Genomic DNA, 22205 nt, shown 5'->3' with positions numbered 1-22205 from the left:
TGTTAAATATTTCCCAATTACATTTTAATCTGGTTCAGCACTGAAGAGTGTCGATTGGGACTTCCTGTTTGACACCCCTGCCTTTACACCTTTGTATTTCTTTAGGGTTTGGTATCTTGTCTTTACTCATATTTTATGTATCAGTTTTCAAATTGGGATTTTGTGTTTGGACCAATCCACTGGAATTACTGAATGGGTACCATAAGCTTTATTTGGTTCTGTCTGCTTTGTGCTCGAGACACCACTAGTACTACTGATATGGATGGGGTGATTGATATTAGGTTCCATTTTCTGCCTCAATCCCTTGCTTTTGTGCGGGGAAACCAACTAGCAGGTTATTCTAGTAGTACTACAGTTGGTTGGTTGTGATGTGAGTTTCCTGGTGATTTACTACAGGTTCAGGCTTTGGCTGGTGTCTTTCTCCTTCTCTTTGAAAGACCCTCATTCAGGACTTGATTGTGTAGAGGCAACCAAAAGGATTAGGTTCAGAGACCAAGAAGGTTGTGAGAAATCTTTTTTCTGAGTTCCTACTGCCTGCAGTTTGCTTCCTCCAATTCCTGACTCAGTGAGGAAGGGGAGTTTTATTTTACATTATTTTTATTCGTTAAGCATACATTTTTATACTTCAGTTATTAAAGTAGTATTTTATCATTTGAAATTCCTGTTACTTTTTTTTTTAGGAATAAAATTCCTATCTGTTGGACTAAGTCACAGTTAGGCTTAGCCCACAATACCTTACCACTTGACTGAAACTAGTCTCTCTTGGATTACCAATGTGGAAAAGAGCATTTACTCTAAAGTCAAAGGATCTAGGTTCAAATCTTGCTTCTGATGCTTACTACCTGGGCAACCTTGGGTCTCTGAGGACCCTTCCAGCTCTAAACCCATCATCCACTTGTTCTGTGTGTACCATGTGATGTACCATGCTAATCATGGATAGAGCACCAGCCTTGGAGTCAGGAGGATCTGAGTTCAAATCTGGCCTCAGACACTTACTGGCTGTGTGACCCTGGGCAAGTCACTTAACCCTAATTGCCTCAGAAAAAAAAAATAAATCTAATGGTCATTTCTGAGTCCTCAGTCCCCTTGGACCTTTCCGCAGCTTTTCACACAGCCGGCCACCTCCTCTTTCTGAAGTCTGTTTTCCCTTGGGTTCTTTAGCTCTCCCAGTTTTTCACCCTGCTTGACTAATCCTTGTCAGGATTCTCTGCTTGTTCATCATACATCTTTGGCACCAGAAGTGTGGATGACCCATCCAAGGCCTCTTCTGAGCCTTCTTTTTGTCTCTCTTTCCACCTGTTCTCTTTGTGATCTCATCGGCTCCCAGATTGTCATTTCTATGTGGATGACTTCGAGTATACAGTTATCCCTTCCACATCTCAGCTTTCTCCATCTTGGTCTCGATATATCATGGGTTGGCATAAAAAATCAGATGGGAATTTTTTGAGAGTTTTGTGGAAGCTGCACACAACGCAGGAAGGCCAGCAGATGACATAGAAAAAGTTTAGAAACTCAGAAATGCATAAAATATATGTATAGTATTGTATAGTATCAACATATTTTATCTTGTAATACCATAATGATTCATACTTCTCTGGTATGAAGGAAAGGCCAAAAAATTTTAACTTGGATTTTCCAGATTGCTGGGGCACTGCTCCCCTAATTCCTGCCATATGGAAGGGATAACAGTCTACATTTAGCCCTCTTTTCTCTCCTGAAATCCCAGTCCTACAACTGACAAATACCTACAGGACGTCTCCTTCAAATGCAATGTATTCTCCTTCCCATCTCTTCCCCTCTCTGCTCTCCGCCCTTTTGTCTCCTCAAAGAGCTACCCCGGTTTTACCCTTCTTGTCTTTGCCTAGGCTATGGTAATAGCTTCTGATTGGTCTCTGTGCTTTCGGTTCCCTCCCTCTCTAATCCATCCTCCACCCAGAGCCAAAAAAGTCTTCCTAATAAGTTGTAGATCTGACCATGTCACTCTCCTGCCCAGAAACCTTCAACAGGTCACTGATGTCTCTAGAATAAAGAAGACATGCCTCCTCCTAGTTTTTAAGCCCCCTCACAATGACATTTCTGTCATTATTTTACCTCCTTTCTCATCATATACTCTACATTTTAGCCAAACTAGATGACCAGTTTTTCCCTGAACTTGAAATGACACCTTCATACATTTGCACCTGGAAAGCACTCTCTCATCTCGGTCTTTCACAATTCTTGCTTTCAAGGTTCAGATTGAACGTCACCTCCTCAATAAAACATCGAGATCTAGCCAATTGTTAATGCTTCCTTCATCCTTAAGTTACCTTTTAAAATGACTCATATATATATATACATATATATATATATATATGTATGCTATATCCTTCCTGTTAGAATGGAAGCTCCCTGAGGGCAGGAACTGTATCCCTTTGTCTTTCTATCCCTAGCATCTATCATAGTGCCTGACACATAATGGGCACTTTAATAAATATTTGTTGAATTGAATTGAATGCCTCAGAATTAATTGAAATGAAGTCTTAAAATATAATGTGTGCTTGCCCGAAAATTGCTTGTGTTAGAGGATGTCAGAAAAGGGGAAAAACTATGGACTTCTGCTGGAGGAAAACTCAGACAGGTTAAGTGACTTTTCCAAAGTCACACAGCTGGGCAGTGACTGTGGCAAGGCTTGAACTTAGGTTTGCTGACTCTTAATCCATTTTGAGACACTTGTTTTTTCCTTCATTCATCAAAGTTGACCAAAAAATGTTCCCTTCTGTTATGTTTCAATTGAAAAATAGGGCATGATGCCTACTATCACTTTCCCTATGGTCACATTTGCATTAACACTCTGCTAGATATAGTTTCATTAGTAAGACCAAAGAGCTCCCAATTAAGTATTCCCCACATACATACGTATGACATGTTTTGAAAGAATTCGGCAGTGCTTCAGATACTGGCACGTGAGTATTTGCCAGCCCAAGTCATACTTTTTCTGGCTATCCATGTAATTAGCTAGGTGGCACAGTGGATAGAGCACTGGGCTTGGAACCAGAAAGGCTCCTCTTTGTAAGTTCAAATATGGTCTCAGACATTTACTAGTTCTGTGACCCTGGGCAAGTCACTCAACCCTTTTTCCTCATTTGTAAAAGTGAGCTGGAGAAGGAAATGGCAAATCACTCCAGTATCTTTGCCAAGAAAACCCCAAAATGGGGTCACGAAGAGTTGAACACAACTGAAATGATTCAACACATATTGTAATTAGCAATCACTCGGTCAATTCTATCCAGACATTTATCTAATAAATATTAATTCAGTCCTTCATCTTTCCATGCAAGTACCACTATTATGCTCTGAAGAAGTAAAGCGTTACTCTCCAAAGAATACTGCAGTTAACCTGAAGTAGAGTGAATAAAGCTTCTCCAGCAGAGGAGTGTCTTGGTCTTACCTGTGCTTTAGATTTACCATCTATGCGGGTGATGGATCGGATGGAGAAGAGCTTGCATTCTGGACAGCCAAATAGGAGGCTACTCCAGGTGGCATTAGAGAGAAGTGATGATAGCTTGAACTGGGCTGGTTGTGACTTGAATAGAGGGAAGCGATGAATGTAAGACATGAAGGTAGAATTGACAGGAATCTGCGACTGGTTGAGCAGTGGGGGTATGGTGTGAGTGAAAATGAAGAGATGGGGCAAGCTAGGTGGGTCAGTGGTAGAGCACTGGCCCCTAAAGTCAGGAAGATCTGAGTCCAATCCCACCTGAGACACTTACTAGCTGTGTGACCCTGAGCGAGTCACTTAACCCTAATTGCCTCCCTCCCAAAAAAATTGAAAATGAAGAGGTGAGGATGCCTGCTAGGTTGCCAACCTGGGAGACTAGAAGAATGGTGATTGTCATTGAACAGTGACACGGAAATCCAAGGAGGAGAGATTATCCAGAAGGAAAGGAACAAAACCTATCAGCAGTGTCAACTCCTTCAGATGTCCAGAAAGATGAGGAAGGAAAAAAGGGCCATCAGATTTCGGAATGACCTTGGAGACAATAACCTAGGAGAGAGAAGTTTTCGTCGAGTAGTGGGACAGAAGCTGGAGTTCAAGGGATTGAAAAGTGAATGGGAGGGGAAGAAGCTGAAGGCAATCAGTGTAGAGAAAATTTTTTCAAGAGTTTGTGAGAGAAAAGAGATATAGGATGATATAAGAAGAGAGAAAGAGTATGGTACAGTCAAGTGAAAGGGTTGTTGTTGTTGTTGTTGTTATTGTTGTTTTTTTAAGAACGAGAGATATCTGGGTATTTTATAGACAACCAAAAAAGGACCCAGTAGTTAGAGGCATTGTTAGTTTATTTTTGGTCTAGACCCATGATTTCACTGGTGTAGGGATCACTGGATGATGAATATCCTCTGCCAGTGTAAAATGGCAGCTGTCCTGCAATTATCATCTTAGAGTAGGGGTTCTTAACTGTTTTGGTGTCATGGACCCCTTTGCACTCTAGTGAAGCCTGTGGATTGTTCAGAATAATTTTTTGAAATGTATAAAATAAAATACACAGGATTGGAGAAGGAAGACCTTCCTTTGAACACCCTTCTTCGATGGCCTGCTGACCGTGACCCCTGAGGGAAGGGGGCAAAGGGCTGGCTGATCTGCACTGGAGGTCTGTGGCAGCGGAGTGATAATTTTCTTTGATCATGAGCCTTCCACTTCCTGCTGCTGTGTGTCACCTGAGGGAGGACTGCTAGGGGCTGGGCCGCTTCCAACTACTGCTGCCCCAGACAGCCTTATCTCTCACCCCAACATGTGAAGAATCTCTGGTTTAAAGAGGAAAGACTTTGCCTCAGATCACAGGCCTTCCATCTCCTGGTGAGCCCATTTCCTGAGGGAAGAAGAGGAAAGTGGGTGGGGAAGCAGGACTTCCATCTGCTGTCTCCTGCCTAATCTCTAGCCTTGGGAGCAAAGAGAAAAAGTGAAATGGGCCTCCTGACCACATGGCTTCCATCTTGTTCTGACTTTTCTCCTGCCTAATCACCAAAGAGGAGTGGCATCTTCCACGCAGTAAATAAACATATTCACACCTGGTCATACCTTACACATCCCAGTGATTCTAAATCAGTCATCATCCAAAACTCCATTTCCCATCGACCCCCAAATTCCTTATTTCCATCCCCTTCAGCTCTCTCTCTCCATAATCTCAAACCAAGCACTACCTACCCCTTCCGCTGTGCTTTCTGGAAAGACAAAGGTAGCAAAGTTCCCTTCATCCTAAATATTTTCCTTTCTCACGCCTTCCATCTTTCAGAATCACGGAGACCTGTCTCCGCTCAATGGCACAGCCTCCGTGGCCGCCTTTTCCAGTCCTGGCTACACTTTCACTCATTCCCTTTAGCTCACTGGTAGAGGCAAAGGAGTTAGAAAACTACTTGTTCCCCATTCGCCACTGCCAGATTCTCCCCCTATCTCCATCACTCAGTAGCCTCTTCTCCTTTGAGGTTCATGCAATCTGTATCTACAACCCGAACAAAACCCTGGTAGCTATCATCTATAGATTTTCAGGTCACTTTCCTTCCTTACTCAACAAGTCTAGTACCTGAATCACAATTTTTCCCTCCTCCCCAACTCCTGCCCTCACACTAGGGGACTTCAACATGCATATTGACTTTCCCTCAAACACACTACCCATTCAGTTCCTCAGTCTACTCACTTCCCATGACCTGTTCCTTCACTCCACCTCAGCAACACGCAAAAATGGTTGCATCCCTGGTCTTGCCATTACCCACAAGTAGACTACTTCCATCCTCAAGACTTGTGAAATCCCTTTATCCAACCATGATCTATTAGCTTCCCACCTCCTCTGCCTTCCCTTATAAACCCTACTTTGTCCACACTGTGACCCTCAATTTCTCAGCCCCTCATTTCTCTCCCAGGCCATCACCCCTACACTAGCTAGCATTTCCATTTTTCCTCATCTTGACCACTCAGGAGACTAGCTCCACTCTACACTGTCCTTTTCTCTTGAGTGTCTGATCCCCTTATGATGTCGCCAACTGCACCCTGCCAAGCATCAGACTTGGATCCCTTCCACCACCCACTGTCTTCACTCCCACACACGTGTTACTGAACAGAGGTGGAGAAAATCATTCTGAATGGGTCCATTTCAAATTTATGTTACACAGGCTCAACTTACTGCTTCTTCACTGTTGCCAGGCCATACTTCTACACCTCCCTTATACACTCACTATTCCGGTCTCCCTAAGGGATCTTACAAACTGTTTCATCCCTCCTCAAGCCTCCTCTGGCCCCCCTTCCCCCCACCCTCTCAACTGAGAACGTTACCTCATATTTTACAGAAAAAATTGAGACTATTTACCCTGAATTCCCTCTTTTCTCCTCTTCCCCATCTTATACTACTCAGATGTCTTCTGCCACTATCTCTTCCCTCACCCATCTCACATGAAGAGGTGGTCTTAATTCTTACCAAGATAAATTCTTCTAGGGGCAGCTAGGTGGCGCAGTGGATAGAGCACCGGCCCTGAAATCAGGAGGACCCGAGTTCAAATCCTGCCTCAGACCAAACACTTGACACTTACTAGCTGTGTGTGACCCTGGGCAAGTCACTTGACCCCAATTGCCTAAAAAAAATAAAATAAAATAAAACTCTTCTAACTGCACAAGAGATCACATTCCATCCCATCTTGTCCAACAGATTGCCCCCTCTAACATCACCACTCTATCACTTATCTTCAGTTTCTCCCTGTCTCCTGGCTCCTTCCCTACTGTCTACAAACATGCCTCTGTCTTCTCCCATCCTCAAAAAAGCCCTTACTTGGTCCTTCCATCCTCATTATCATGCTATGTCTCTTCTACCTTTTGTGGCTAAACTCCTTGAGAAGACATCTACAGTAGATGCCTCCATCTTGTCTCTCACTGTCTTCTTAACCCCTTACAATCCAGCTTCCAACCTTTCTATCAAATTTCATCATGTTATAGTTAGCCCAATGTTCTAGCATGATGAAATATTTTTGAATCCTGAATGTTCCCTTAAACTTGAGCTATCACTCAATTTAAAAAATTTTAAATTAAAAAATTTTTTTAAATTATTTTAATTTTTTAAATTTTAAATTAAAAAAATTATTTAAAAATATTTTATTTTTTTGAACTACATGTAAAAAAAACATTCATTTAAAAAATTTTTAGTTTCAAATTCCTTCCTTCCTTTTCTCCTTTGCCCTCATTGAGAGGCAAGAAATTTGATATAGGTTATACATGTATATGTCACTCTTAAATTTGATAAATATGTCATCTTTCCCTTAACTCAGGTCATTGATAAAAAAATGTTAAACATTATAGTTTAATGGACAGACATTTAAGGACAGACCCCTAGGTTATTACATTAGACTCTGTCCAAATTGACATTAAAAACATTAATTGCTACTCTTTGGGCCATTCAACTTCAGTCCTGAATCTATTTAACTATACTGTCCTCTACCAACATCTTTCTGTGGTATCAATAAGCATGAGAACCTACTGAGACTGCCTTATCACTTTAGAAGAGTGTGAAGAAGTCCCAGACCTTACATGCCCAAATTCTTGTGACTAGGTCCTCTGCAGCCTCATTTTTGATTGTATTCAGAAGTACCCTGGCCTTTCCTAATTCTTACCAACTTGATGGGTCCTCATAAACACAATCCCAGCTGACACCACCCCTGTCCAACAATGTCATCTGGTACTGGCTTTTGTTTACCCTTGTTGAGTCTGTTCTGTTAATTCTGCCTGCTTCCTCCTGATGACTCTGGGTAACTATAGCCTTTTTGCTTACCCTTTCCCCAGGCTCTGTGGTAACCAATCTCTTTCCATTTATATGGCCTACTCCTACATCTGGAACTTGGTGAAGTTGTGCAGTATAACTGGGAACCATTCTGTCTTGTCCTGCCAAACCCCAGCTGTCATGACACTCAGAGACATCACAACATTTATACGAGATAGGCCAGTATCTTCCTTTTTGACTGCGTTTTCTGAGCGCATTAGAATATTAAGTTCTAAACTGAAATGATCCAGGAAGAAAAAAAAGCAATTGCTCAATGTATTTTTTTCCATAACTTCAGAAATGACTTCAAAATATTTCCTCAATCTCACACCAAAGGAAGTCCTTTGGTCAGTTTGGACAAATGCCAGAAGAGCTGTCACTTTTTAGATTAGTGGATTAGGGATAATTTACCCTCTGGGGATCTAGAAAGTTCTAAGCAGACTTTAAAAAAAAATCAACTGCACAAAACATAAAATATCCTTGTAGAAATAGGTCTTTCTCCAGTGGAAATACTCAGGCTCAGAAATACTCCCAGCTAAGAAATGCTAAATAAATAACTCCTTGTTTGCTAAAAATCTAAGCCAATAAAGGTTTGAAAGCCTGTAAGTCAGGGACTGTGATTTGGTATAAGACAATGTGCTTTAAATGCCTGATGGTGGACTAGGAAACTATAAAGGGTAGGACCATTTCTTTGCCTCAGGCCATTCTTCTCCTGTATAATAAAGATGATGAAAGGGTTGGCTTAGGGGACCTGGAAGGGCAGATGAAAAGAATTTGAATAGTTTAACCTGGAGGAAGAAGGCTGAAAGATTTTTTTAATGATAGCATATGGTATGTTGTTATACAAAGTATACTACCAATTGTTCTCTCTCTACTCTGGCCAGAATGAGAGTATATGGACTTCACTGTAGCAGAGAGGAGTTAGGTGATGGCTAAGGAAAAAAAAATTATTTACAGAGAACATGATTAAACTCCGGAATTATGTGTCCATGTGTGTATGTGTGCGTGTGTGTGTGTGTGTGTGAGAGAGAGAGAGAGAGAGAGAGAGAAGATTGAGGAATTTCTTTTTTTAGATGAGTTTTTCAAAGTTGGTTAGGATACATACTTGAGTACCCAGGGCAATGAATTCAATTTAATAAGCATCTATTAGCTGGGACCTATGTGAAGGAACAAACTATGTTTGGGGCTGGGGATATACACAAATAGCCAACCTCCCCCAAGGAGTTTACAACCTAACAGAAAGAGAAAGACGTATACTCAAATATTTGTAATTCAAGAGGAAGTATGATAAGTGCAAGGGAGAGGTCCAGGCATAGTCCTATGAGAAACTTGACAAGAGTCAGAGAGAAAGGATTACCTGAGTTGGACCTTGAAGGAAGGGAGGGATGTTAACAGGCAAAGAAGGGAAGGGATCCTTTCCAAACACAGGGAATAACTTAAAAGAAAGCACAGAGACTGGATATGTTAGGAATTCTCTATGTAGCAATTGGAATGAGGGTTCCTTGAATTTGAGTTAAAAAATGAGGAGACTTGTTCAGTTTCTCCTTCCCCTCTCAGTTCTTTCATTTAGCATCAAATACTCCCCCAAATGAGTGATTCTGTGATAACACAACATCTGTATTAGGGAGTGGAAAAGGAAACTCATGCACAGATTTATATGCGCAAAGGAGATTTATTAAAAGCTATTCTTTAACATCAATCAAGGAAATGACCAGCTAGGATATTCCAGAGTACCAATGATAAAGCATGCTACCCACCTCCTGACAGAGAGCTGATGGATGCAGGATAAGATGTACATTTTGGGGTTGAGGCATGACCAGTGGGGAATTTGTTTTGCTTGTCTGTGCATATTTGTTACAAAGATTTTGTTTTCCTTTTATTTTTCATGGGGTACAGAGGTGGGAGAGAGAAAAAAAAGTTTGTTAATTGAAAAAAATAAACCAAAAAATTTAAAAAGTATCTTTTAAAGCCAACTGGAGATTGGAGTAGGATGCTGTGAGCCTAGAAATTTGCATCCAGATTGGGTTGATGGTGAAGCATTTTCCCAGTATGAGTGTGTATGGCAGCATCAAAGATGACTTAATAGGCTTTCATTTTTTTGTGTAGGGAAAGTCCCATCTCTGACTTTGGTTACACATATGTCCTCCTTTTCAAGGGTTCCAAGATGGTGCTCCACAAAATAAACTACTGCCTTCACTTCCAGATCTATGCTTTGGGATCTTCAAGTACAGGAAACAAAATGAAACCAAAACATTGTTGATGGCCTGGGAGAACAAGGGAAAATCTGCAGGTGTTGATGAAGGCAAAAAAAAAAAATACCTATGGGAGTTATAAGGGACTGAGAAAGGCAAAGATCAGGAGATTGCAATTTGAGTAAGGAATTTCAGAGATCAAAATCCAGGTACGGTCCCATCTCAAGTCAGAGAGAAAGAATAAATGTACTCCCAATGTTTTAATCAGGAGTCAGGATCCAAAGAACTATCAGCTATTCTAGAGAATGAATAGTTTAGCAGCTGAAATGATAAGTCAAAAGTGATTCTTGCCAATATGAGGAAATTCAGAGCTAGACTCAAGTCAAGTCTACAAGCATTTATTAAGCACCTGGTACTCTGTGTCCGTCACTGTGCTAAGAAATCATCATGGCTAGTTAGGAACTTTGAGAGGCTATTGCTGGTCTTTGATAGGATGATTCAGGTTTTATTTTTCTTTTTTTTAGTTTTCTTCTTTGTTCGCTAAGGCATAGCATGTTGTATTCCTTACAACAAGCACTCAAATCAGAAATTCTCAGATTTTCGGGGCCTGGAGATCCATATATGGCTTTTTATGCCAATGTTGTTAGGGCTTAATTCATGGTATTTGACCTTGTCTAAACGGACAAGCTCAGTCTTACCAGAATAACAGAATGTTCGACAGACACTGGCTCTACTTTGCAGTCCTAACCTGGTACTTGGATGCCCTTGGCTACGTTAGGTCCTTCAAATATAATTAGGATCAATGGTTGGGGAGCTAGCACATATTCTTTTGCTTTGGTTTGTTAGTTATACAATACTGAGTGAGTTAGTGTTGAGTATTTGTGAAGGCTAATTCCCTCGTATTTAAAATAGGATGGAGTTAAACAGTTCTAAATTCTTCAGGAACTTGAGAGATAATGAATCCATGGAAAAGGACACTGGGTTACTGCAGGTACCTTCCATTAGTTTTCTCTGTAAGAATAGCCACACGTACATGAGAACCAAGTTGAGGTTAGATAAAAAAATGTGTTTAAATACAAAACATTAATGTTTTCAGTGATGATGATGACTACAGTATTCATAATAAAACCAGCTAATATTAATGGCCCTATTCAGTAACTAAGTGGTTATGTATTAAACTAAAGATTTGAATTTGTTTGGGTAATACATTTTTACAATCTTTCTCTTTAATTTTATTAGTTTTTTTCAACACAATTGGAGTTAAATGACTTGCCCAGGGTCACACAGCTAGGAAGTGTCAAGTGTCTGGTCTGAGATCCAGATTTGAACTCAGGTCCTCCCGCCTCAGTGCTCTATCCACCACACCACCCAGCTACCCCAATTTTTAACTGGTAAGAAGCAGTGTGACAAGAAAGTATGGGAAGCAACACAGTACAATGGAAATAGTATTGAACTTAGAAATGCGGGACCTGTTTTTGAACCCTAATTCCTTCACTCCTCTATAAAATGAGGGGGGTGAACTTGCTGATGCTGGTACACGACCTTCTGAGGTCCCTTCTAGTTCACGATCTATGTTTCTATGATCCTCCCTGACCCCTTTCTAGCAAATGTTAGTTACATGGCTTGCAGATGGATTGGGCAAACAGAATTAGTGGAGTGAAATGGAGGGAATCAAGGAAGGCAGCCCCCTCCCACTCCATTCCGTCTGCTCTGAGTGGGGTATTTCCTCTGAAGTTGAGCATGCCCTTTGGTCCTTCTGGTGGCCCCATGATGGGTTCCCCTCCCACTACGTGTATCTTGGCATCTTGCTGAAGGTCAAGTGAACAGAGGCTCCTGGTTGATCCCTTGCCATGACACAGAATAGGGGTTCTTAATCTATTTTGTGTCATTCACACCCATAAGCTATCTATGACAGACGTGTCAAAATCATGCTAAATAATGGCCAGCTAGAACATGCTTAAACTCCATTAAACTGCGTGGGATACATTTGGTCATTCTCAATGTCAAATTTTTTTTCCCTCTTGCATATAGAACAACTCAGAAAAAGTCTAATGAGTGGATGGAATCTACTATATGATCTAAAATACTACAAACACCATTTAGTTACTGTCAATAAGAAATTATCTTGTTAAAAAAAATCCAAATGCTGGCATTGGCCAGGACAACTTTTTGTTGTTGTTCCATCATATCCAATTCTTTGTGATCCCATTTGGGGTTTTCTTGGCAAAGATACTGGAGTGGTTTTCCATTTCCTTCTCCAGCTCACTTTATAGATGAGGAAACTGAGGCAAACAGGGTTAAGTGACTTGCCCAGGGTCACAGAACTAGTAAATGTCTGAGGCCAGATTTGAACTCAGGAAGATGAGTCCAGGCACTCTATCCACTGTGCCATCTAGCTGCCCCAGGAAAACTTATCAGCTTTAATTATAATTGATATGTAATGGGGCCTTTGGAGATTTGCCTAACTTGGAGACATCTTGAGTCCCACAAAACATGGGTGGGTATAGCCTCCTTTGGTTAATTGCAGAGCTGGAAGAGGTCAGAGTAGGCTGTGTTGTAAAAAATGGCCAGACAAGAGACAATCATTTTTTTTCCTCAAATTTTTTCCTGTTGTATCCGGAGGGTAAAGATCATAGTTCTCCCATAGCATGGGTGCCACGAACAGAACTTTTGAGTGGGGAAGGATTTCTTTCCCCTGCTCTCCCTCTTACCCACTGGCTCTGAGTTTTCTCTTGTCCTGGGAATGTTTGTTTTTGTTTTGAGTCATTTGTCCTCAGTTTCAGGTCCTAGCCACTGGTGATCTCCACCAGAGTGGGAATTTGATTTGTGGCAGAGCCAAGACTCCAGGTGGGGTGTTGCATCCAGCCAACCTGGCAGGGAAGCCTTGAGAAGCCAGAGTACTGGGACTTGAGCCTGAGGGTTGGTTTTAGACTTTGAACTTAATATTGTAAACTATAGGAATATCACCCCTAAGAGGGATGATGTCTGGTGCTGTTTTATTTTGCCCATATAGGTTATGTGTGTCTACATGGGTCTGTCTAGATGTAGCTCCAAGGGAGGCAAGGTTAGATATCTCTAGAATCTCCTCAAAGGAGACTTTGATTCTTGCCAGTAGGGAAAGTAGGAAGTTGGAGTCAGAGGCTGACTGCCTCTACTCACCTCAGAAAGGTAGAATTATATCTATCTGCACCCTTAAATATTATTAGTCTAGGAAAAGTAGATTTTAGGTTCAAACTAAACTCCCGATCACTATTCTTTGATGGGAAAGGAGAGCCCTAAGCTTCATATTCAAGCCTTGACCTTCCTACCAGATGTCAATTCTGTAATGAACACACATAGCGAATAGCAGATAAACTAATTTATCCAAGATGATAGCAAAACAGAAATCAGAGAAAGTATACAAAGGAGAATATATATGCTAAAGAAAGAAAGAAAGAATAGAGGGCAGGTAGGTGGTGCAGAGGATAGAGCACCAGCCCTGAAGTCAGGAGGACCTGAGTTCAAATCCGACCTCAGACACATGATACTCTCTAGCTGTGTGACCCTGGGCAAGTCACTTAACCTTGATTGCCTTGCAAAAAAAAAATAATATATACCAGATGATATGGAATGAATGAGCTCTCCCTTTCAGAGAGTGAGATAACCCAGCCCAACCAAGAGAGAGAAATAGTCTCAGATCTCACCCAAGAAGAAATTCCCTGGTCTTTAGCATAGCAAGTTGGAAACAGGGACAAAATCAAAGTTCTACATGCTGGCTTCTCAGTCTTTCTCTTCCTTTAGTGACCTTAAGGAAGGGTGGAGTGGTCACCTCTTTCTCTTTTTTTTAAAAAAAATTATTTTTAATTTATGGAAATCTTGAAATTGGAAGTCCAGAAGAGCCAGATCTCTCTTCTTTCCAGCTCTCACCAGCTCAGGCCCTTTCTCACACAGGGGCGGGCAGTTAAGTGATCAATCTCTAACAATGAAGAGAGAGTCTTATACATCTAGCCCTTTGAGCCAAGGGTTACATTCATGAAAGTAAACTATTGAGACATACACAGAAACATTTATTAGGACTGCATCAATGTTTTATGTCCTCACATTTATGTTCAAAATTCACACACAAATGAAAATGGAAGAACCTTGCCAATACCTGATTTTGTCCCTTATTTTATATTTGCAACCATATACTTAGATGTTTTTTTACTCCATTGTCAGTCTGGTGAAGCCCATGGACCCATTATCAAAATATTGTCTTCAAATGCATAAAATAAAATACAAAAATTAAAAAAAAAACAAATTGATGGATCTCAGGTTAAGAACCACATTGACCATGAGCAGTCTAATCGGTAGATTTTAAAAGAAGGAATGGCTTCTTCTATTATTCACTCTTCTTTTATGTCAAGCGGGTCATGATTCTTTTCCTCTCTTCTTAAATATCTCAAAGCCAAGTTCAAAAATGTCAGCAAACCAGTGAATTCTGGGACAGAATTTGTTTGGATATTTCTAGAGTCTCTAGAAGCCAAACAATTTGAGAAACAACTAGAGGCCCTTTGCAGATCAACGTGATCAGTCGGAGAAAGAGATGTCATTTACCAAAAAAAAAAAACAAACAAACAAACAACAACCAAAAAAAACAAACAAAAACCAAAACAAGCAAACAAACAAAAAGCAGATCACCAAGAGAAGATATTGGAAAGGTCAAAGAGAATGGATTGAAAGCAAATTTTGTGTGGAAATTTGGTAAACATGGAGAGAGAAGAGGAGAGGAAAGGAGAAGAGAGGAGAAGAGAAAGAGAAGAGAGGGAAGGGAAAGGGAGAGATGATGAGAGAGATGATGATGATGATGATGATGAGAGAGAGAGAGAGAGAAAGAGCCAGCAAGCACTAAAGGTAGGGAGCAACTAGGTTTTATAGTTCCTGGAGTGCAGGTAATTCTTTATATAGGAGATTAGAGCTAATTATTAATAAAGTCTTAGATCCTTTGTGAAGTTTCCTGAGAGAGACAAACCAGGAGTGAAGAGTTTGAGCTAATACTCCTAAATGTACAAGTCTGAGTTATCAAATAATTTGTTGAAAATGAATTTCTTTGTTTAATCTATTATAATTATTTTTCATGTAATAAAAGTCAACAAGCTAGAACCAGTTGTTTCCTGTGAAATTCTGCTTCATAGTTAAGGAGCAAAGCTTTTAGCCACTCCTGTACTGAGGCTGGAAGGTAAACATAGATGACTAATTCTATCAGTGCTCTGAAACCCATGTTTTTCTAAAGTAAGCAAAAAGGCTTTTTATGGGGAGCATCAAGTTTCCATCTTCACCATAGTAGTATAACTCTGTGGGATAAGATATCATCATAATAGCTTTTATTAAGCACCCATTTATACATAACAATCTGTTGTTCTTTCTCCATCCTCTTCTCTCCACTCACATAGCCACCACCCTAATTCAGATCCTCACATCTCTTCCCTGAACTATCGCAATAGCATCCTAACTGTCCTCCCTGCCTCAAGTTTCTCCCCTCTCTGTTTCATCTACCACAGGTGCCAAAATGATATTGCTAAACCCAGGCTTGGCTGTGTTATTCTCCTGTTCAAAAAAATTCCAGTAGCCATCTATTACCTCCACAAACAAATATAAACTCCTCTGCTTGACATTTAAAGCCCTTCACAATCTGGTTCCAACCTAACTTTCCTTTCTTCCTCCTCCTCCTTCTTCCTCTTTTCCTTCCTCCTCTTTCTTCTTCTCTTCCTTCTCCTCCTCCTCCTCCTTCTTCTCCTTCTCCTCCTTCTCCTTCTCCTCCTCCTCCTCCTCCTTCTTCTTTTTCTTTTTCTTCTTCTTCTCCTCCTCCTTCTCCCTCTTCTCCTTCTCCTCCTCTTCCTCCTCCTTCTTCTCCTCTTTCTTCTCCTCCTTCTTCTCCTTCTCTTTCTTCTTCTTGTTCTCATTCTCCTCCGCCTTCTTCTCCTTCTCTTTCTTCTTCTTGTTCTCATTCTCCTCCTCCTCCTCCTCCTCCTCCTCCTCCTCCTCCTCCTCCTCCTCCTTCTTCTTCTTCTTCTTCTTCTTCTTCTTCTTACAATTGAACCAAACTAGCTTTCTTACTGATCTTTTAATCTTTATCCATGACAATCCATATTTACAGTCTTCCATAGGTACATGTTATCTCTCCAATAGAATGGAAAGTCCTTGAAGGGAGAGGTTCTCTCACTTTTGTCTTTGCATTCCCAGAGCCTTCTGCACAAAGTTTTACTTCCATGTCTCAACATGGTGTATGGGTGGCTTTGGGCTATTAAAGGCTATATGCCAGAAGAACGTCAGTCCTGGAAGGCTTTATCAAAAGTCTGTAAAGGCTTTAAGAGTTGCCTGGCAATAGACTGAGTCTGCTTTCTGAGGACCAGTCCAGCTAAGTCCAGGGAGGCTCATTATCAGTAGCCTGGCCACTCAGTGATGAATTCTTTGGCCACAGAAAATCATGAAACATTAAAAAACAAAATGACCCTCAATCCCACATGGCCCCTTTTGCTTCTGTGGTGACATGATAGAGGGGCAGAAAAAGTGAGCAGAGGGTATGAAGAATCATATAGTTTTTTATTTTTTATAAACTGCAATTTGGTTATTGGAACTGTAAATGGTAAGATCCTTGTCCAATGACAAATGAATGGACATATTACCAGAGGAACTGAATTATATCAATTTTGACATTTTTGCAATAAACAAAAAGAGAAGAAAGGAGGATTTGCAGCTAAATGGAAGGATGGGTAACAGATACTTCTTGGGGGAGACAAAAAAGGGTTTAGTAGAATTGGTTTAATCCCAAAGTAACAAGAAACATTATTTCATGAGATATTTGGTCATCTGGCAGCCTCTCAATGTTAGGAGAAAGAGAAGAAGGTCTCTAGCACATTGAATGAACTCCCTGGGGAAAACTTATGGGAGGATGTGAACAGAAGTCCTACAGAATGGGCATCACATTTAAATTTATGCATATTGTGATCAATATAATTGGAGGGAACTCCCAAATTGATGAGATCACCAAGCCACTGGAGCATTTAAAAATCCTCAGTGCCTAGCACTGTGCTTGGCCCCTAGAAAGTTTTTAATGAATACTTATTGATCTATTGATTAATGCTGTTTCTCTAGAAACAGACAATCCTTGCCTGTTAAAACCTTGAAATCAAGGTTTTCAAGAAAAATAGGTATCATTTTTTTTAAAAAAAATTATTTATTTTTAGTTTTCAGCATTCACTTCCATAAGATTTTGAGTTCCAAATTTTCTCCCCATCTCACCCCTCCTCCCACCCCAAGATGGCATGCATTCTGAATACCCCTTCCCCTAATCTGCCTTCCTTTCTATCTCTCCCCCCCTTTTCTTATCCCCTTCCCCTCCTATTTTCCTGTAGGGCAGGATAGATTTCTATACCCTAATGGCTGCATATCTTATTTCCCAGTTGTATGTGAAAACAATTTTTTTAACATGTTTTTAAAACTTTGTGTTCCAAATTTTCTCCCTTTCTCCCTCCTCACCACCCTCATTGAAAAAGCAAGCAACTCAATACAGGCTATACATGTGTAGTTATGCAAAACACTTCCATAGTAGTCATGTTGTAGAAAACTAACTCTATTTCCCTTAATACTATCCCACCCCGCCATTTGTTCTATTCTCTCTTTTGACCCTGTCCCTCCTTAGAAGTATTTGCTTCTGATTACCCCCTCCCCCAATCTATACTCCCCTCTGTCATCCCCCTGCTCTCTTGTCCCCTTCCCCCATATTTTCCTGTAGAGTAAGATAGATTTCCGTACCCAATTGTGTATGTAATTCCCTCCTTAAGCCAAATCCTATGAGAATAAGATTCACTCACTCCCTCTCACCTTCCCCCGTTTCCCCTCCACTGTAAAACCTTTTCTTGTCTGTTTTGTGTGAAATAATTTACCCCATTCTATCTCTCCCTTTCTCCTTCTCCCAGTATAATCCTCTCTCACTCCCTAATTTTATTATCCAGATATCACCCCTTCATCTTCAACTCACCTTCTGCCCTCTATCTATCTATCTATCTATATACATACATGCATATAATTTTTTTCCTCCAACTACCCTAATACTGACAAAGGTCTCATGAGTTACAAATATCATCTTTCCATGCAGGAATATGAATAGTTCAACCTTAATAAGTATCTTATGATTTCTCTTTCCTGTTTACCTCTTCATGTTTCACTCGAGTCTTGTAATTTGAAAGTCAAATTTTCTAAAAAATAGCTATCATTTTAAGGCTCACAAAGTGCTTTACAAGCATTCTCATGTTACCTTCATAAGAACCCTGGGAGGTTGATGCTATTATTATTATTATCCCTGTTTTACAGTTGAGGAAACTGAGGCAGAGGTTAAGCAACTTGTCCAGAGTCACATAGCTAGTATGTGTCTAAGGCTGGATTTGAATTTCCTGACTCTAGGTCCAGAACTCTATACTCTGTGCCCCCAGATGCCTAATGTACATCTTTGTATCATAGAGAATTGTCACACATAGACATATGTGATGTTAAAATGTGTATAAATACATATATACACACATATACATATCTATGTGTACATTCACACACACTAAATAGTGAATAAATATAATAAATGAATTATATATATTATATGCATAAAAATGTCTAAGTTCAAGTTTAAATAATTGTGTTATCTAAACTTTCTGTACCTATGAAACTGTGTCATGTAATTTTTTCATAACAGCAAGGTTTTATAATTCTGCTTACTGGTCAGGTAATTTATTATTAAATTTATCTGAGTATTTCCAAAAAGGAAGTATAAGCAAGACTAACAATGGAATTGGGCTATTGTCCTAGACCAGCTCTCTTTGGGGAAGTCCTTTTAGCTGCCTAAGGATCAAACTCCATCCCTTTCCCCCTCCCACTACTACCCACCTACCGAGAATATAAAAGATATTTTACATTTTCAGAAAAAAGAAAGTAAATCCTTGGTTGCAAGCTGTTTCTTCAAGACAGTTGCCCAAGTGATGAAGTAAAATTGCAAGACATTCATTCTTGTTTATTTCAAGAGTTTTGGTTCCAACTTGTGACTTTATTGATATAGGGAGCTTCTGGTGGGGGAACTCTACCCACTCAGATCAGCGGTCTCTGCAATGTATAGTCTTAGAAAGTTGCCTGGGTACCCTAACCACTAGGGTCAAACAACCAGTATGTGCTCCACTCTAGCGATGCTGCCTCTTATTTCAGCATAGACAGGGAAAACAAGGAGAGCTATAAAACCTACATCCTTTTAGATATGAATTAAAAAAAATAACAAAGAAGAGCTTTCTTCTTTTGGCTGTAACTGTGCTAAACTATTCCTGTAGAGGTTATAGATGTGGTTAATCCCATTTGCTGATATATTACCAAAGCTTTCTTACTAGGAAGTCTGGCAAATGTCGCAGGGATTTCCATGAGCTTGACTTCAGAAGACTAAGGTTCACCGATTATCTATATAGGCAAAAATGAAGTAGGGAGTAAAGCTAATTTTCACATTATTTCAGGGTTTCACAGGAAACCCCGATAAGATTATGGTTTGGTAAGTGTGTGGAAGGGAAGCATTTCCTAATCTCAATTATTCAGACTGTGTTCTGCTACCAGATTCCTTTTAATTTGTCTGTTAAGCAATTAGTAAAATTTTATTAAGCTCCTACTATGTGCCAGGCACTAAGCTAAGCACTGAGGATACAAGAGGGAAGGACAGTCTCTGTTCCCAAGTACAATCTAGCCAACTTTAGATAAAATGAAATCTTCTAACTAAAGTCCTTGTTTTCCGGTGCTAAAAACTTGGCAAAATGCCTTGGCTCTGTGGTCATAAGGTACTCTAATAAATACAATTTTGTAATTTGTTTTGTTGATACATAAGGATCAAATTATGTATTCAAAGAAGAATTCTTTCTAAGGAACACAGTTCAGGAACAGATTAAATATAAACTGTCATTTTGGAAGAGGATGCCATGGCCCTACACTGACATTGCAGACACTGACTACATTGACATGGCATCCTGCTTTAGGCAAAAGTTTATTTTGGATACTTTAGCAAAACCCTAAGGGTGTAGCACTTGGAGCAATTCTCTTCTAAATGGTTGGTGTTTTCTATTTTGTGGGCTTAATACCCTTGGGTCACACATACATAGACCCTGTGAAAGACCTTTTATTTATTTTTTAAATTTTTTTAGCACTAGGTCACAAATTCTATGCCAGGGCTTTAATACTGTGACTTTGATCCCATTCCTTCTTGCCCTCTTTGGGAGATTGCACCATTAATCTTAAGAAACACTTATTAATCACATGAAATAATAATGAAAGCTGATTTTTCTTTTTTTATTAATTTATTTTGATTTATCAACAATCACTTCCATAAGCTTTTGAGTTTTAAATTTTTCTCCCCCTCCCTCCCTACCTCCCTCTCCAAGAGGGCGCACAATCTGATATAGGCTATACATATATATTCCTATTAAACATATTTTCACATTAGTCATGTTGTAAGGAAGAATTAGAACCCATAGAAGGAACCACAAGAAAGAGGAAACAAAACAAAACAGAAGGAAAAAAAAGAGCAAATAGTGTGATTTGATCCGCATTCAAACTCCATAGTTCTTTCTTCTTTGTGGACAGCATTTTCCATCATGAGGCTTTTGGAGATGTCTTAGATCCTCACATTGCTGAGAAAGGCTAAGTCTATCAAAGTTAGTTATTATACAACATGGCTATTACTGTGTACAACGTTCTCCTGGTTCTGCTCACTTCACTCAGCATCAGACCATATAAGTATTTCCAGGTTTTTCTGAAGTCTGCCTGTTCGTCATTTCTTATAGCACAATAGTATTCTATTACATGCATATACCACAACTTGTTCAGCCATTCCCCAATTGATGGGCATCCCCTCAATTTCCAGGTCTCTGCCACTACAAAAAGATCTGCTATAAATATTTTTGTATATGTGGGTCCTTTTCCCATTTTTATCATCTCTTTGGGATGCAGCCCTGATGGTCAAAGGGTATGCACATTTTTATAGCCCTTTCAGCATCGTTCCAAATTGCTCTCCAAAATGGTTGGATTGTTTCACAGTTCCACCAACAATGCATTAGTGTTCCAATTTTCCCACATCACCAACATTTATCATTTTCTTGTTTTGTCGTGTTGGCCAATCTGATAGGTGTGATGTGGTACCTCAGAGTTTTTTTGATTTGCATTTCTCTAATCAAGAGTGATTTAGAGCATTTTTTCATATGACTATAGATGGCTTTAATTTCTTCATCTGAGAACTGGCTGTTCGTATCCCTTGACCATTTATCAACTGGGGAATGATTTGTGAAAGCTGATTTTTCTATAGCACTTTAAAGCTGGCAGACCTTGTTTTACAAACTTTATGTAACAAGATCCTCAGAACAACTCTGTGAAGTAAATACTATTATTATCCTGGTTTTGGAGATGAAGAAGCTGAGGTTTCTGTTCTTTCTCCTTCTCCCTGTTCGTTTCCCTTTCTTCTACCTTTATCCTTCTCTTCCTCCCTCCCCTTTCTCTATTCTGCACCCCAACCCCACCCTGCCTTTCATTCTCCTGTTTTTTGAAGGGTCTTCAAACATGCAGTCCCAGTCCATGAAAGCAGTTTTGGGGCTTAGGGGAGTTTTCACAAAAGAATTAGACAAGTCAGTGATGTTTAGAATAATAGCTAATGGACTATTTATGGTGGGTCTTACCTTATGCAAGGGAAGGATCAAGGACTAATTTAAACACTTAGGGATGGAAACACAGGAAAGCAGTGACAACAAGAGAAAGGGAAAAGCAGGAAGGTCACTGGACCTTAGGCTTGATGGTCTTCAGGTTAGGAGGAAGTGGGGGTGGTAGTGTGCAAATGGTGGTCCTCTAATTTACCAGGCTAGCTCATTGATACAGATAAAGGGCAATGAATTTTTAATGGAAAGCACAGTCTTAGTCATCTGATTGGTTTCTTAACTCTGATATCAAAGACAAGGAGTATCAAGAATTGGCCAGTTAGGGGCAGCTAGGTGGTGCAGTGGATAAAACACTGGCCCTGAAGTCAGGAGGACCTGAGTTCAAATCTGGCCTCAGACCAAACACTTGACATTTACTAGCCTTGTGACCCTGGGCAAGTCACTTAACCCTAATTGCCTTTAAAAAAAAACCGGGGCAGCTAGGTGGTGCAGTGGATAGAGCACTGGCCTTGGAGTCAGAAGGATCTGAGTTCAAATTCGGCCGCAGACACATAACACTT

Source organism: Vombatus ursinus, unplaced genomic scaffold, assembly GCF_900497805.2.
Source record: "Vombatus ursinus unplaced genomic scaffold, bare-nosed wombat genome assembly UNPS02014830.1, whole genome shotgun sequence".
In the NCBI taxonomy this organism is placed as follows: domain Eukaryota; kingdom Metazoa; phylum Chordata; class Mammalia; order Diprotodontia; family Vombatidae; genus Vombatus; species Vombatus ursinus.
This window is presented reverse-complemented; position numbering follows the sequence as displayed.